We start from the raw sequence: 16,523 nt of genomic DNA, 5'->3' as shown, positions 1-16,523 counted from the left end.
CAAATCCACCAGGCACCCCTTGGAAACTCTATGGGGCAGTTCTACTCTGTCTTGTAGGGTCGCAGGACAGAGTAGAACTGCCCCATAGAGTTTCCAAGGCAGGACAGAGTAGAACTGCCCCATAGAGTTTCCAAGGAGTGCTGGGAATCGACTTGACGGCACTGGGTTTGGTTTTTTTGATTTTACTCTAGTGTTTTTCAAGTTGTAAGACCATTTTAAAGTTACCTACTGGGAAGCTTCTCTTCCATTTTCTCTGTTATCTCCTGAAAATCCTGTTAGGCCCATATTGGTCTTTCATATCTCTTAATCCTTTTCTCATATTCTATATCTCTCTGTTACTCTACCTCCTGGAAAATTTTCTTTTTGCTAATGATAGTAGTACACAGACATGGTAACAAATCAAATAGTGCAGGAAAAGCAACGATCTCCAGTCTCTTCGCTTCCCACCTGTAGACCCTCTTTCCTGTTTTGCCATGCCTCTTTTTAATTTTCTGGCAATAACTCAATTGATTATCTGGTAGCTCCCATGAATGGCAGAGTAGATTGCAGGGCTTATGTAACTGCGAGCAGTCTGGGAGGCATCACTTTAGGGCGCCTGTGCATGGGGCAGGCAGGCAAGCTGGAGTTCCCAGTTGCTAAAATAAGAAGCTTTTCTCTGGTAGTGATGGTCTTAAGCATTTTTTTTTTTTTTTAGGCAGAGCTGCCTTATCTTCTTAGTTTGGCTCCTTTCTCAGACGTTTATACCCTTGCCAGGAGCTCTCTCCTGGCTGGTGAGCATTTTCTTTGGGATGCATCTTGGGGATTTCAGCCTCAGATTGGTGCTGCTTTTTCTAATTCAACTGTCAGGGTTGCTGTCCCAATTAAATTATTAATTACCTTCTCTACGTCCCAGTGCTCCCCCCAGTTCTTTGTATTTGTTCACTCTGTCTTTGACTTTTCATTGGATCTTGTCTTACTTTCTCAGTAGTTTTCTCATGTACACATTTTGGGTTTCCTCAACTCAATCCAAGCCCATCAATTTCTTTTTTCTAGGTGCTCCTCACCATTTCTGGTCTGCTGACGGTGACCCTTCTTACTTGCCAGTGCTGATATGGCTATGTTGTTGTTAGATGCAGTGGAGTCGATTTCAACTCATAGCCACCCCATGTGGCAGGGTAGAACTGGCCTATAGAGTTTTCTAGGCTGTAATATTTACAGGAACAGATCACCAGGTCTTTCTCTCCAGGAGCTACTGGGTGAGTTTGAACAGCTAACCTTTCAATTAGCACTTGAGTGCTTAACCATTGTGCCACCAGGGCTCCTCAATATGGTTAGACCAGAAAAAAAAAAAAAAACATATTCTGTAAATATATGGGATTTGGGGTAAGTATTTAGATAGATACTGAGTTCTGTCCCCCAATTTATTTATTCTCCCCAGGGCCATTTAAGCTAGTCATCTGCTGGGATAGTTTTAATCTCTTACTTCAGGTTGCACTGTTATTAGCCTGCTCATTAACAAGTTACATTGATCTTTTTAAATATTCAATTTCTATTTACATTTTTAATCTCTAAACAGAATAGCTTGTAAAAATTCAAATAGTACAGGTAAAGCAAAAGTTCCTCTGGACCCCTCATCCCCTTCTCAGAGATAATCATTGTTATCAGCTTTCAATGTATCCTTCCAAAAATCTTCCCAGATATTTACGATGCTATATAAGATCACATAGATATATACAGTTTTAAAGCATAAGTGGTATCATATGTTAGTTTTGCCCTGTAATTTTTTTGGTATCTAACAATATGTCTTAGAGATTTGCCTATCATCAGTAAATATATATCTACCTGATTGTTTTTCAATTGCTGCATAGTATGGCTTATAGCTTATTTAACCATAAATTATAGGTGTTGCTGTTACAACAATGCTCTAATAAATATCTTTGTACATTTCTACTTGTACACATATATGATCATTTAACTGGTCAAGAACTGACATTGCTGGTTGTAAGGGAAGTGCATTGAAAATTTTTTATAGATATTAACCAACTACTTTCGAAAAATATACTTTTATTTTTATAATTTTTTTAATCACTCAACACCCCAAACACAAATTTTTTTAAAAAACAAGAATTTTTAAATTCTTTTTACCTTTAGGGGAGAAATGGTTATAGTATAATGTATGTAAAAGTCTCCTAGGAAGATACATGAATATGATTCCATGTTTATATAATACAATAAAACCTGGAAAACCAGAACTTGTGTAAGACAGGAACCCATCAAAGAAGGAAAACTCAAATATTTTTTACTAATAAAGGGTGATAGAAAAGTAGTAAGATTGCACCCTGTCAAAGCTGAAAAACTCATCAGACCAGAAAAAACAAGGAAGACCAGTCAAATGCTGGCTCTCACAGGCTTCACTGTATAAAAATATGCAAAAATACTATGATGTTCTGGGGGACTATATATAATATTGTATTAAAAATCATAACAATAGTTACCTTTGGGGAGGGAGAGAGGAGAATGGGACAGGGAGAAGTATATAGGAGCTATAATTGGGTCTACAATGTTTAATTTCTTAAGTTGGTTGGTAGGTTCATGGGTTTTCTCTATACTTTTTACAGTCAAAGTAAGTAAATACAAGTGCATCAGGGATTAGACTTGTTATACCTAATTCCAAGACTGAAAGACTGGAGGTTCTCTATTTGCAGGGAAAAGAAAATGCCTACCAAAAAATAGAAGTCTACACCTCTGAAACTAAGAAGCAGGTGTCAAGCTAGAAAATACCCAGTGAGAGTGGAACACTCTGGTACAGAGACAAAGCTTGACCAGGAACTGGAAGCCTGTTACAGGTACCTTTATGAAGCTCCTGAGAAGTCAGCAGGTCATCCCTACTTTGCAGAAACTGATCTGGCTACTGCTCCATGGGTAGCTGTATTTTGTGTGCCACCAATGATGCCCATGATGTCAACCTGGTTAATTCTAAGAGTAAAGATGTCCTTAAAAAGAGATTGGATTGTTCAGCTTTCCTCTGTAACACTTTTGGTTCTCACAGGCTCTCAATTCAGCAATTGCTTTTTTCCTCAACACTACACATAGCCTTCAATGAACTAAACACCTGACACCTGCTGACCACATTTTTTTTTTTTTTAAGATTCATGCTGGTAAAAGAGGGTCTTTTTCTTAACAGAGTTGCCCAGCGAAGCTTAATCTTCTAGAATGGAACAGTAGTAACAACAATTCCCAACAGCCTAAATGTCCTCCTCAGCAGAGAAAGGACTGACCTCATTCCTCGATCACTCTCTGACATACATTTCTCAGTCACAGGATTATTTGTAGAAAATTTTACATGAAACACAAGATATAAAACATCATTTCACTGCATCTGGTTTCAACAGAGACTCAAATTGTGATATATTACATACACTTTTTCAGGATGTGTACTAGAAATGAGAAACTCAAGATGGAAAATTGGGAACTCATTGGGCTCACCAAACCAGAAAATTTTATTGGTGGCTGGGTTCTGGTAGAACTAAATGATAAAGAAAGGATGCTTTACAAGTCTCAGAAGAGAGATGGCATTTTTACGTGGGTAATCATTAAGAACTAGCAAAGCATTAACTTAGAAGACTGGACACTCAAATTCCCAGCCTTAAGAATACAGCAGGAGTGTAATTTTAAGATTAAAATACAAGTCCAAAAATATGTAGCTAAGAACATAAGCTCCTAAGAGGAGCCCAGAAAAAATTACTGATGTTTGACTTAGTTAGCTATTCTTTCTGACAGGAAATTAAAACTGCCTGTGAGATTTCTTTGACTTGTGACTCATTTAATTCATTTAGACGTTGCCAGCAGGGCAAGCCACGACAAAGCAAATCCATCTTAACAAGCTCACTCCTGGATGCCCTATTAAGAAAAATAAGTGAATTGCTGATTTTGATTTTTTAAATACACTTAGCATTTGAACATTTGGCTTCACACACCAAATAAACATAGAAATGTTTATTACATCACCTTTTCCCTCCATACTAGTATAGCATTGAAGTATCTGCCTTATGTTTAGTTTATTATAATCAAACTTGTAAATTAAAGTCTGAGTTCCGTATTTAAGCAAACAGTGGTTCTACATAGACAGGTCGACATGGATTAGTGAATATGCTGATGTTAATAAGCACATCTACAGTCAATGTATTTCTCACGACACATCTGCTGCAGTGAAGAGTCAGTCTCTGTAAAAATGGACGGTGTGTAGAGCTGTGGCAGCAAGCTGGCGGCCACAGACATGTTGTATTCAGCTTGAACTGTTTTTTAAAAAATGGAACCAACATTTAGAAATCAGGAGATTCCACAAAAAATTCACACTTGCAGTTTCCCTGAAAATTTAGAAGAGCTAGCAACAAGGGGCCTCACTCCTAATGGTAGAAACCCACAGGAGCTGAGTAACCGTGGTTTCCTACATTGCTCACAGTATATGTATGCATGTGGACATCCATGAAGCCCTCCTTGTTTGTATTCCCTGCCTGACCCTTGGAACACTTGGGTTTGGGATCACTGCTATAGGGAGTAAAGCATACAAGTTAGGATTAAAAGACTTATACACTCAGTCCACTGTTGGCATCAAAACTATCTTCATTTAGCTGGATCCCAAGCAAATCTATGGATAGGTCTGGCTGTGCATTGCTCATGAAATGGCAGCTCTACCATAGCTATGTTCAATGTATAGCAAATTTGTCCAAATAATAAATCATATTTTACTACAGAGCTGATGGTCCCTGTGTCTTGAGTAGAGTTGGAAGGTTGGGGATTATCAATAATTTTGTACTTATGACTTAGAACTTCAGAAATTATCTCATTTAAACATCACAATAAGGTCAGGAGGTAGATATTTTACAAGTTAATAAACAGTTACTAAGTGGTAGGGCCACTATTCAAAGCTGGGCTGTTTTGACCAAATTTTCATATTTCATCAATTTCACCATATTTACTTGGAGACATGTTCCCTCTCTACAAAATGAGAAGAATATTATTAATCATTTGACTCTCTGAGGTATGCACTAAATTAATGATACCATTTTTATAATGTTTGTGATGCTATACCAAACGGTATTGTTAGGTGCCATTGAGTCAGTTTCAACTCATAGCGACCCTATGCCCAACAGAACAAAACATTGCCCTGTCCTGTGCCATTCTCACAATCATTGTTATGCTTGAACCCGTTGTCACAGCCACTGTGTAAATCCGTCTCATTGAGGGTCTTCCTCTTTTTCATCCGCCCTCTACTTTGCCAATCACGATGTCCTTCTCCAGGGACTGATCTCTCCTGATAACATGTCCAAAGCATGTGAGACAAAGTCTCACCATCCTTGCTTCTAAGGAGCATTCAGGCTGTACTTCTTCCAAGACAAATTTGTTCGTTCCTTTGGCAGCCCACAGTTTATTCAATATTCTTTGCCAACACCGTAATTCAAAGGCGTCAATCCTCCTTCGGTCTTCCTTCTTCACTGCCCGGCTTTTTAACGCATATGAGGCGATTGAAGACACCACAGCTTGGGTCAGGCATGCCTTAGTCTTCAAAATAACATCTTTGCTTTTTAACACTTTAAAGAGGTCTCTTGCAGCAGATTTACCTGATGAAATGCGTTGTTCGATTTCCTGACTGCTGCTTCCATGGGTGTTGATTGTGGATCCAAGTAAAATGAAATCCTTGACAACTTCAGTCTCTTCTCCGTTTATCACAATGTTGCTTATTGGTCCAGTTGTGGGGATTTTTGTTTTCTTTGAGGTGTAATCCATACTGAAGGCTGTGGTCTTTGATCTTCATCAGTAAGTGCTTCAAGTCTTCTTCAGTCTTTACTTTCAGCAAGTGAGGGTGTGTCATCTGCCTATTGCAGGTCATGGAGGCTTCCTCCAATCCTGATGCCTCATTCTTCATCATATAGTTCAAATTCTCAAGTTATTTCCTCGGTATACAGACTGAATAAGTATGGGGAAAGGATACAACCCTGATACACACCTTTCCTAACTTTAAACCACCACTGTTCTGTTCAAACGACTGCCTCTGTGTACAGGTTCCTCATGAGCACAGGTTCCTCATGAGTATTCTGGTGCTGGGTTCTGGTAGAATTAAATGATGAAAGGATGCTTTACAAGTTTCAGAAGAGAGATGGAAATATTGGCTCATAAATACAAACATTTCAAGATTTAAAAAAAAAAAAAAACTTTAAACAAAACTGTTTTTACCAACCTCCCAGTGAGCAATTATCCGTTTGTATGAGTTTGACAGCTGTAACAGACACCCAAATTTACAGTGGCTCAAGTACATTAGAAATTCATTTCTCTGCACATAATAGTCTGGCAATAAGCAGTCCACAGGTGGAACTGTGGTTCCAAGTGGTCAGGTCTTAGGCTTTTTTTTTACCTTATTTCACTACTCTACAGTGATATACTCATCTCTATGGTATGCTTCCTCTTCTACAATTCAGGCAGCTAGCTGTATGAACACGGAGGAAGGAAGAAGGACTTACCTCTCCCTTTAAGGGAATAACTATTTCTTCTCGTGGCTGTGGGCTTCTTTGGCTGTTCTCTTTCCATTTGTTCAAATTGTATAGTTAATGTTTTGATTTTGCCCCTTTCTTCCTTTTTGATGTGTGCATCTATAGCTATGAACTGATCTCTGAGCACTGCCTTTGCTGTATCCCAACGGTTTTGGTATTACATGTTTTCATTCTCATTTGATTCTATAAATTCTTTGATTCCATCTTTGATATTCGAGCAAATGGTTTTTAAACAAGGTGTTATTAAGTTTCCACGTATTTGATTTTTTTCTTTGTTCTTCCTATTAATTTCTACTTTAATGGTTGGCTTTTCATCTTTCATGATATTAGGGAAGTTTTCTTTCAGCATATCTTCAATGATCCTCTCTGTGTTTTCCATTTTCTCCCCTTGTTCTGGAACTCCAATCACATGCAAGTTTTTGCTTTTGACTGTATCCTACATCCTTCTCAGGGTTTCCTCATTTTTCTTCATTCTTTTCTCTGATTTTTCCTTAAAGCGGTATCCAAGGATTTGTCTTCAGTTTCTCTGATCCTGTCTTCCATTGTTTCAAATTTGCTCCTAAAACTTTCTATGGCACTGTTCATTTCTGAAATCTTGTTGTTTCTTTTGAATTTCTAATTGCTGTTTTTGTATGATTTCTAGTTGTTTATTTATTTTGGTATTTTGTCCCTGTACTGTTTTCCTAAATTCTTCCATTGCTTTGTCTGTGTTTTCTCTGATTTTTTTCCATATTTTCCATGCTTTTGTCTATTCTGTCCTTGTTTCTGTCTGCATTTTCCTTCATCTCTTGGAGAACCCTGAATATTGGAGTTTTGAATTCTCTATCAGGTAGTTCCACTGTCTTTTCTTCTACCAGTTCATTTGGTGTTTTATTTTGGTCACTTTCTGGAGCCATCCTGTCCTATTTTTTTGTATGTTTTGATACTGTCTGCTGTCTCTGGGACATTTAGAAATTATTTTGTTTATTGATTGTAGATTTGTTTGTTCTGTCCTGCTTTTTTGTTTTATTTGGTTATGTCTGGGCAGGCGGTCTGGGCATGTTTTGTTGCTTGCTTGCCTGTGGGCACGATACTTCTGATCATTTGGTTGGGCAGGGCTGGTTACTCAGCTATGGTACAGCAGGGTGGGTCCAGCAGGGGTGGAGGGGTAGTTTGTGGCACAAACTGGAGCCAACATGGTGGGACTGAGGAGCAGTGCAGGCAGAGGTCTGGGGAACCACGTCAGTGCTGCTCAGGGGCACGGCCCTCAACACACAGTGCAGGTAGCCAGGAGGGAAGGGAAGGGGTGTGATGTGCAGAGCAGGTGCTCTGTCACCTGTTGGGAGCTCCTTGAAGTTGCCTTCCCATACTCCGTGTCCACGCAGTCCTTGGTGACTGAGGTCCAAGATGAAAAATCCAGGTGATAGTGAGCTGGTGTGTCTTCCTCTGGGAAAGTGGTAGAGGCCACATACAGGGAAGAAGGGTCGGGGGTGATAAAGTGTGTATCTCTGGTTACCAGGTGCTCTGTCTCCTGTTGGGAGTTCCATGTAGTTGTCTTCCCATACTCTCTGTCCATAGTCCTTGGTGACTGAGGTCCGAGATAACGAATCCAGGCAGCAGTGAGCTGGTATCTCTCCAGCCAAGTGACCATGGACCAGTGGAAAGTGGTGGAGACCACATACGGGGAAGAAGGGTGGGTAGTACGAAAGCATGTATCCCTGGTTACTGGGTGCTCTGTCTCCTGTTGGATGCTCCATGAAGTTGCCTTCCCATACTCCCTGTCTGCGTTCCTTGGTGGCTGTAGTCCAAGATAGCAAATCTATGCTGCATTAGCTGGTAGGGGTCCTCCACTCCATAGCTCTGTTCTCTGGTCAGTATCTTATTCCATTTGGTGCTCGATTGAGTTCTTTATTCCTTCATTTGATGCTTAGGTTTCCAGGATTGATATTTGTATCTGTCTTACTTAGTTTTTTGTGTCTTTGCTACAGAGAAGTGGCATGGTGCTTCTGTCTACACAGCCATGATGACTCCACCTCCCCTCAGATGTTTTAGTAGAACTGTTGGGCAGATATAATTGCAACAGTCATCATCAAAAATGAATACTCATTTTGCAACTAGATGTGTAGATTCAATGCAATCTCAATCAAAATCCAGCAGGATTTTGTAGAAATTGCCAAGCTGATTCTAAACTTCATATGAAAATGCAGAGAACCTAGAATAGCCCAATCAAACATGAAAAAAAGAGCAAAGTTGAAGGACTAACACTATCTGATTTCAAGTCTAAATATTAAAAGCTTCCATAATCAAGACATTCATATCAGAATGTGGTATTTGTGTCAAAACAAAGAGATAACTGGAACTAAATACAGAATCCAGAAATTGGCCAACATATATATGGACAACTGATATTCAATAAAGGTACAAAGGCAATTTATAGAAAAAGGATAGTCTTATCAAAAACTGGTGTTGAAACAACTAAATAACCACATGCAAAACAAATTTTAAGAAATCTGATCTATACCTCATGCCATATACAAAAATTAACTCAAAATGAATATCAGCCTAAAGGTGAAACCTAAAATTATAACATTTTTAAAAGAAAGCAGAATATAAAACCTTTGTGACTTTGGATGAGGCAAAAATTTCTTAGATACAACACCAAACGCATTATCCATAAAAGAGGAAATTGATAAAATAAACTCTGTCAAAATTAAAAAAGCCCTTCTTCAAAAGACACGGTTAAGAAAATGATTTTTTTAAAAAAAGCCCCAGACTGAGAGAAAATATTTGCAAATCATATAACTGCCAAAGTACTTGTATCCAAAATGTATAAAGAACTCTCAAAACTCAATAAGAAAACTAATAACCCAGTAAAAAACGCAGGGAGAAGGTAAAAGATTTGAACAGATGCATCATCAAAAAAGACAGCAAATAAACCTATAAAAAAAAAAAAGCTCAACTTCATTAGTTATTGTGGCAAGGAAAATTAAAACCACAATGATATCATTACACAACTACTAGAATGGTTGGTTACATTTTAAAAAGACTGACCATACCAAGTGTTAGTGAGGATATGGAGCAACTGCTGGTATGAATGAAAAATGGTACAACCACTTTGAAAATTATGACATTTTCTCTAAAAAGTTAGGCATACATCTACCACATGATACAACCATTCCACTCCTGATTATTTTTCTCAAGAGAAATACAAGCGTATGTCCACAGAAAGACTTGTATATGAATGCTCAGATTAGCTTTATTTGTAATAGCCCAAACTGGAAACAACCCAAATGCCCATCAATAGATGTCTTAGACTGGGTTTTCCAGAGAAGCAAAACCAGAAAAGCATATAAATATCTATATAAAGAATTTTATATCATGGAAATGGCTCACACAATTGTAGAGGCTGGAACATCCCAAATCAGCAGGTCAGGCTGGAGGCTTCTCCTGATTCATGTAGCTGCAGGGGATGGCGAACCCAAGATCGGCAGGTAAGCTGCTAGCTCAAGTTTCAAGAACCAGAGGTCAGATGACCAGGAGCCAGCTGCAGGATCAAGAGTGAGCAAAAGCCCATGAGTCTTGCCAGAGAGTCCACTTATATTCATTGTAGGCCACACCCCCAAGAAAACTCCCTTTCAACTGATTGGCTCCTTACAGCAGGTCCCCTCATGGAGGTGACTGCATTATATCAAATATCATGCAAGTGATCACATCATCATACTACCGCCAAACTACATTTTAACTGCCCAACCACTGAGGATCATGGCCCAGCCAAGTTGACATACAACCTTAGTGATTATGAGTGGATAAATAAATTGTGGTATAGCCATACAACAGAAAACTACTCAGCAATATAAAGGAATGAGTTATCGACATATGTAACAACTTGGATGAATTCCAAAATAATTATGCTGAGTGAAAAAGACAGACAAAAAAGAGTATGCACTGTATAAGTTCATTTACATAAAACTCTACAAAATGCAAACTCATCCATAGTGACAGAAATCAGACCTGTGGTTTCCTTGGGTGGGACTGTGGGAGGAGCTGACTACAAAGATACAGCACAAGAAAAATTTTTGGAGTGCTGTAACTGTATCTTGATTGTTGTAGTGGTAGTTACAAAACTGTCAAAACTCACGGAACTGGACTGTCTCTGATACTATAGCTTAAGACTGGCTTCCAATAAAAGACTTAATAGGCCCTTTATGTATATTAAGGCCCTGGTGGTACAGTAGTTAAGCACTTGCCTGCTAACCAAAAGGTTGGCAGTTCGAGCCCACCAGCGGCTCTGTGGGAGAAAGATGTGGCAATATGCTTCTGTGAAGATTCAGAGCCTTAAAAACCCTATGGGGCATATCTACCCTGTCCTATAGGGTCATTATGAGTCAGAATTGACTCCACAGCAATGTGATTTTTTCTTGTTTGTGGGCATTAGAAATAAAACAAAATAGATTATAGATTTTGTAATAAGTAAATGAATCTAAAATATTCACTAGTTTTTCTCAAATTTTTCCTCTGTGCTGGCCTAAGTATACCAAAGTATAATCCAAGAAAGGAGCCCTGGCAGCACAAGGCAAAATTCATGAGTTAAAAAAAAAGAGATTCAAGAATAATGATGATCTGACTTGTTCCAAAGATAGAATTTCTAAAACCTAGAAAAATAAGTAGACTCCTTATCCCTAGGCAATTCCTCCATAAATATTATTTCTTATAATAATACTCTTGATAAGAATTAAACAATTGAGAGTTAAATGCAAGAAACTAGAAGGCAGATATTATATATTACCAATGATTAGACTTGGATAATCAATGAGAACAGAATGTAGCTGATATCCTCTTATGCAAATAAGGAGCCTAATCAGGACACATCCAATCTCATATGGACATGGGTCTATGGGCAGGACAAAGGCTTCTTCATAAAATAATAGTCTGCAAGAAACAAACCAACCAACCAACTAGGTGAGCAAGTTCTATCACACAGAAATGTAATTTGGAAACTCCTAGCAAATTCTTATGATGAAACATCAATAATCAAAACTTAAAAGTGATATATAGGTACTCCAGAGAGTTTAATCTTCAATTTAGTGGAAAATCTATCATTGCTTGCATCTGAGGCACCATTTGGGGTCTAATATTTAGAAAGAGCTTGCTCGTTCATTCATTTAGAAAATATTCACTGAAAACAGCTTGTACCAAGCACTGTGATAAATGACAGAGACAGCTCAGTGAGGGAGAGAAAGAGGTTCATATCTTAATGCAGTTTACCTCCAGCACACTTCAGAGCCTCTGTCATAAAGCATGACCACAGTGACTTTAGCACTGAAAATTTTCAAAGCAAGAATGACCAGTAACCAACTTTTTTTCACATACACCCAATACACACATATACATGCACACAAACAGAATATCTATCTATATATTTTGCATATATATTTATATGTATTTTAACCCCCAAAAACCCAGTGCCATCGAGTCAATTCCGACTCATAGCGACCTTATAGGATATATATTTTAGAGTTGCCATATACGAATTTTGTATACATAAAATATATGTATTTTAGAGTTGCCAAACATAATACAGGATAACTAGTTAAATTCGAATTTCAGATAAATTACGAATGTCAGTATAAAAAGCATGTCCCAAATACTCTACGGGACATACTTAATACTAAAAAATTATTTATTGTTTATCTGAAATTCAAATTTAACTCAATGTCCTATTCTTTTGTTGTTGTTGACAAAATTTGGCTACCCTAAAAAATCTATAGCTATATCTATCAATCTATCCGTTTATCTATGGCATATATTATGTCTTCCAGCAATTTAACTTTTCGAAGAAATTTCTGAGATAACTGTGTGCAAACTATTATCTTGCGTAATTAAATGTAACGACCAGTGATGTAAGGTTATTTGATATAAACCAATTAAGTGCTGGAGGCCAAGTGCCAAAAAATGATGATTTTCATTTAAAGTAGTTAAATTAAACCATTACCACTGGCAATAATGGGATATCAGAACCAGTTTTCTAAGGCCAATAATATTTCAAGACAATAAAACATCATTAGCATATATTACCAAGTGGTCATACAAAAGTGAGATAAAGTCACTAAGCCACAGCATAAAAAAGAAAGGATTAAAACACAAATATCTCTCTGTTTTTCCCCGCTAAAATTAATGTCTGATATGCTAAGAGGATTTTAGGAAGATGACAACTGATTGCTGCTGCTTATCCCTCTACTCCCAACTCCAGGCTGCATGCGTATCCTGAGCCAAAAAGCCACGTATACCAATGGATAACTTGATATTAGGATGACCTTGGACTCTTAAGGGGATCCCAGAGGAGAGAACTGATGGGTGGACTTCCCCTTAGGACTGGGAAAGAGCCTGCGGCCCGCATCAGAGAACTGAGGGCAAGAATCAGAAAGCAGAATATTTGGAAAGAGCATGGCCCCCAGAGATCTGTTTATCAGACAGGAAAACCAGCAAGTTACCCTCAAGTCAACTCTGACTCATGGTGACCCCATGTGTGTCAGAGTTGACCTGTACTCCACAGGGTTTTCAGAAGTAGATTGTTGGTCCTTTCTTCCAAGGTGCCTCTGGGTGGACTTGAACCTTCAACCTTTTGGTTAGCAGCCCAGCACTTAACCATTTATACCACCCAAGGACCCTTTACCATGGAGAAAAGGTCACGAGATACCCCACACTAGACTCCCCATTCCCCAGGCTAGAAGGGTCAAAAAGACTGGGAGCCTGGAGACTTCTTTTGGTAGCTCATCTGAAGACTGGCAGCCTGCCTGGCACTGCATTACCAACCCACACAGTGGACTGGTTCATCATCCACCACTCACCACACTGCTACAACTTTGGGTGCTCCAGCTAAGGCCCACCAACCAGAGAGAGATCAGTCAGGCAAGTACAACATTCCTCGTGAAACAAAATTGCTATAAGAGAAAGATGAGGTATAACATGGTCAAGAAGATTCAAATGAAGCACACACACAAGCAAACATGAATATTTTCTACATGTAAAACAAGCCATAATTTTCCTACAGAACAATTCAGCACATGAATTGAAGAATGGGATGGACATTACAGAGGCCAAAAAACATGGCCTAGAAGACTATAAAAGAAATAGTTCAAAGCACAGGCATGTGGAATGATGATAGAAATCATTAGGGGAAAGATAAGAGAATTTCAGGATAGACTTAGATACAACATATGGTAGGAATTCTGAAATAGAAATAAATTATGAACTAATAGTAGAAGCAAAATTCTGTGATTTGAAGAAAGACCTGAGTCTACAGATTGAAAGGAATTACTGAGTACTAGCCAGTATTGACGAAAAAAGGACACATAAGTAGGAATCTCCTGCTAAACTGATGAACCTCCAAAATAAAATAAAATTGTATAGATTTCCAGGCAGAAAAAAAAAATTCAAGTTACCTAAATGAAAAATAACGGCACAAAAAAAGAGACGATAACAACTGATGGAACGAATATAATGGAAGAGTAGAACATCCACATTAACAAGAAGGGAAATGGAATGAATAGTGAGTTGATCAAACCAGCAAAAATAAGAAAAAGGAAAAAAAGAAAAACATTTTAAAGAAGTAAACCTAAAGGAAGATGGAAGGATAAAATGAATTATAGCGATCATTACATTAAATATGAATGGCCTGATTTCTTCCATTAAAAATCAGAGATTGTTAGGCTAGATTAAAATACAAAACTCAACTGTAAACAATTTTACACAAAGTGTAAAAAAAAAAAAAAGGTTAAAAATAAAGGCATAGACAAAAATATCAAGCAAATGGAAATGAAGAGAGAGCAAGAGTGCCAATATGAGTATCAGATAAGGTGGATTTAAGGTTAAAGACACTAAAGAATAAAGAAGGACATTACATAATGATTAAAGGCTCATAAATATAGTAATGGCTATTGGGCTTTGGTATGCAGAAAAACCACCTGGGTAGAAATCAAACGAGAAAAATGAAGGTCCCTAGACCGTGGTTGGAAAAGGAGGCAAGGGAAAAAAGTGGATAACCAGCCAAATTTGGGGGTAGAGATCAGCACTGAACATGGAGAGGTAGAGAGAAGGGAGAATGAAGGCGGGGGGTGGAAATGACCTAACAGAAGCTGTTGCCTTCAAAAAATGGACAGAGAGGAACTTCCAACAGCAGCAGGACAAATGGCTTTAAAAAACAAGCATGCTTAATAAATGGTGTAACGCTCCTATACCGGCAGTCACAAAACTTTAGTAAGTCAGCCACACATAAAAATGGCACAGTCAATGGAGACAAGATGTCTTAAACCTATATATGCCAGATAACATGGCAGCTAAAAATATAAAGCAAAAATTATAAGAAATGCAAGGAGAACTTGATTTAAAAAAAAAAGTACATTTAGGGAGGGAGATTTAAAAAGAGTTCTTTCAGAATTGAATATATCCTTAGAAGTGAGGATGGGGAGACTTCGCTTGCTTACTTTGGACACGTTATCAGGAGGGACCAATCCCTGGAGAAGGACATCATGCTTGGTAAAGTAGAGGGTCAGCAAAAAAAGAGGAAGACCCTCAACGAGATAGGTTGACACAGTGCCTGCAACAATAGGCTCAAACATAACAATGACTGTGAGGATTGTGAAGATGTAGGATGGGGCAACATTTTGTTCCGTTATACATAAGATCACTTTGATCCGGAAATGACTCAAAGGTACCAGCAACAATAGACAAATTGCTGTTGTTGCTGTTGTTAGGAGCTACAGAATCACTTCTGACTCATAACGACCCTTATGTACAACAGAATGAAACACTACCTGGTCCTGCGCCATCCTCACGATCTTTAACGCTTAAGTCCATTGTTGCAGCCACTGTATCAATCCATCTCGTTGAGACAAATTAGCAAATTTTATATAATAGACTGATGTAGAACCTTAAATCTTCTAATAGAGAATATACATTTTTCCTAAAGATTTTTGAAATATTTACAAAATTGCTCATGTATTTGGCCAAAAAGAAAAACTTCATGAGCCGCAGCCTCATCTACCTGGAGACCAGAATAACTAGATGATGCCTGACTACCACTACCGACTGTTCTAATCAGCGCAACAGTATATGAACCCTGATAGAATGGGAGGAAAAAAGCAGAACAGAACTCAAATTGTTAAAAAGTCCGACTTACTAGACTGCTTGAGACTAGAGGATTTATCTCTATCTGAGACTATCGCCCTGAGATACTCTTTAAACCTTGAACTGAAGCTATCCCCTGAGGCCACCTTTTAGCAAAATAACAAATTGGCACACAAAATAAAGGCTATTACCCATGAGTATGGCGCTCCATTAAAAAAAAAAAATCTATATGGGGCCAAAACCAAACCAGTTGCCATCTAGTCAATTCCCACTCACAGCAACCCTATGGGACAGAGTAGATAGAACTGACCCATAGGGTTCCAAGGAGTGGCTGTTGGATTCGAACTGCCGACCTTTTTGTTGGTAGCCAGGCCTAAACCACTGTGCCACCAGAGCTCTATATGAGACCAAAAGGTCAACAATTACTCTAAAGTCAAGATGAGAAGATAAGGAGGCAGAGAAACTAGAGTACTGAAAATGGAGCAACCAGGACACAATTAAAGATGTTGACATATTGTGAAAAATGTAACTGATCTCACTGAACAATTTGTATAGAAATTGTCAAATGAGAATCTAATTTGCTGTGTAAACTTTCACTGAAAACTCAGTAAAATATTTAAAAACGCTTAACAAATTGAAATCACAAAAAAAAAACTGAGACATTTTTCCAGGTTCCTTCCTTGCTCATACTCCATCCAATAAAATCAGAAATGAATTATAAAAGTTTTAATTTTTGGGAAGTCAACCCATGACTCAAAAAGAAATTAAAAGTGAAATTACAAATGTTGAGAAAGCAATGTAGTGGGGAAGCAAAAGCTACATGCAGAGTGAATTAATTGCCTTAAATGTCTTTACTGCTAAAGGAAAAAGAGGAAAAACAAAGAAACTTGC

General features: G+C 38.1%; 1 long non-coding RNA gene across 2 annotated transcripts in view; it reads right to left on the bottom strand.

The window, feature by feature from the left end:
- The window catches only part of LOC126082972 (uncharacterized), an 86,717-nt gene that overhangs the window by 5,929 nt on the left and 64,265 nt on the right, over window positions 1-16,523 (bottom strand). The window contains exons 1-2 of one of the 2 annotated variants that reach the window (XR_007518689.1): window positions 11,293-11,490; window positions 9,902-10,050 (exon numbers count right to left, since the gene is read on the bottom strand). This is a non-coding gene — a long non-coding RNA (uncharacterized LOC126082972). Of the gene's footprint in view, window positions 1-9,901; window positions 10,051-11,292; window positions 11,491-16,523 lie in introns of those variants that run through there. The other variant, XR_007518688.1, reaches the window with a different exon arrangement.

Source organism: Elephas maximus, chromosome 1 (genome assembly GCF_024166365.1).
Source record: "Elephas maximus indicus isolate mEleMax1 chromosome 1, mEleMax1 primary haplotype, whole genome shotgun sequence".
NCBI lineage: Eukaryota > Metazoa > Chordata > Mammalia > Proboscidea > Elephantidae > Elephas > Elephas maximus.
The sequence above is the reverse complement of the archived record's forward strand: the minus strand, read 5'-3'. Positions and strand labels throughout refer to the sequence as shown.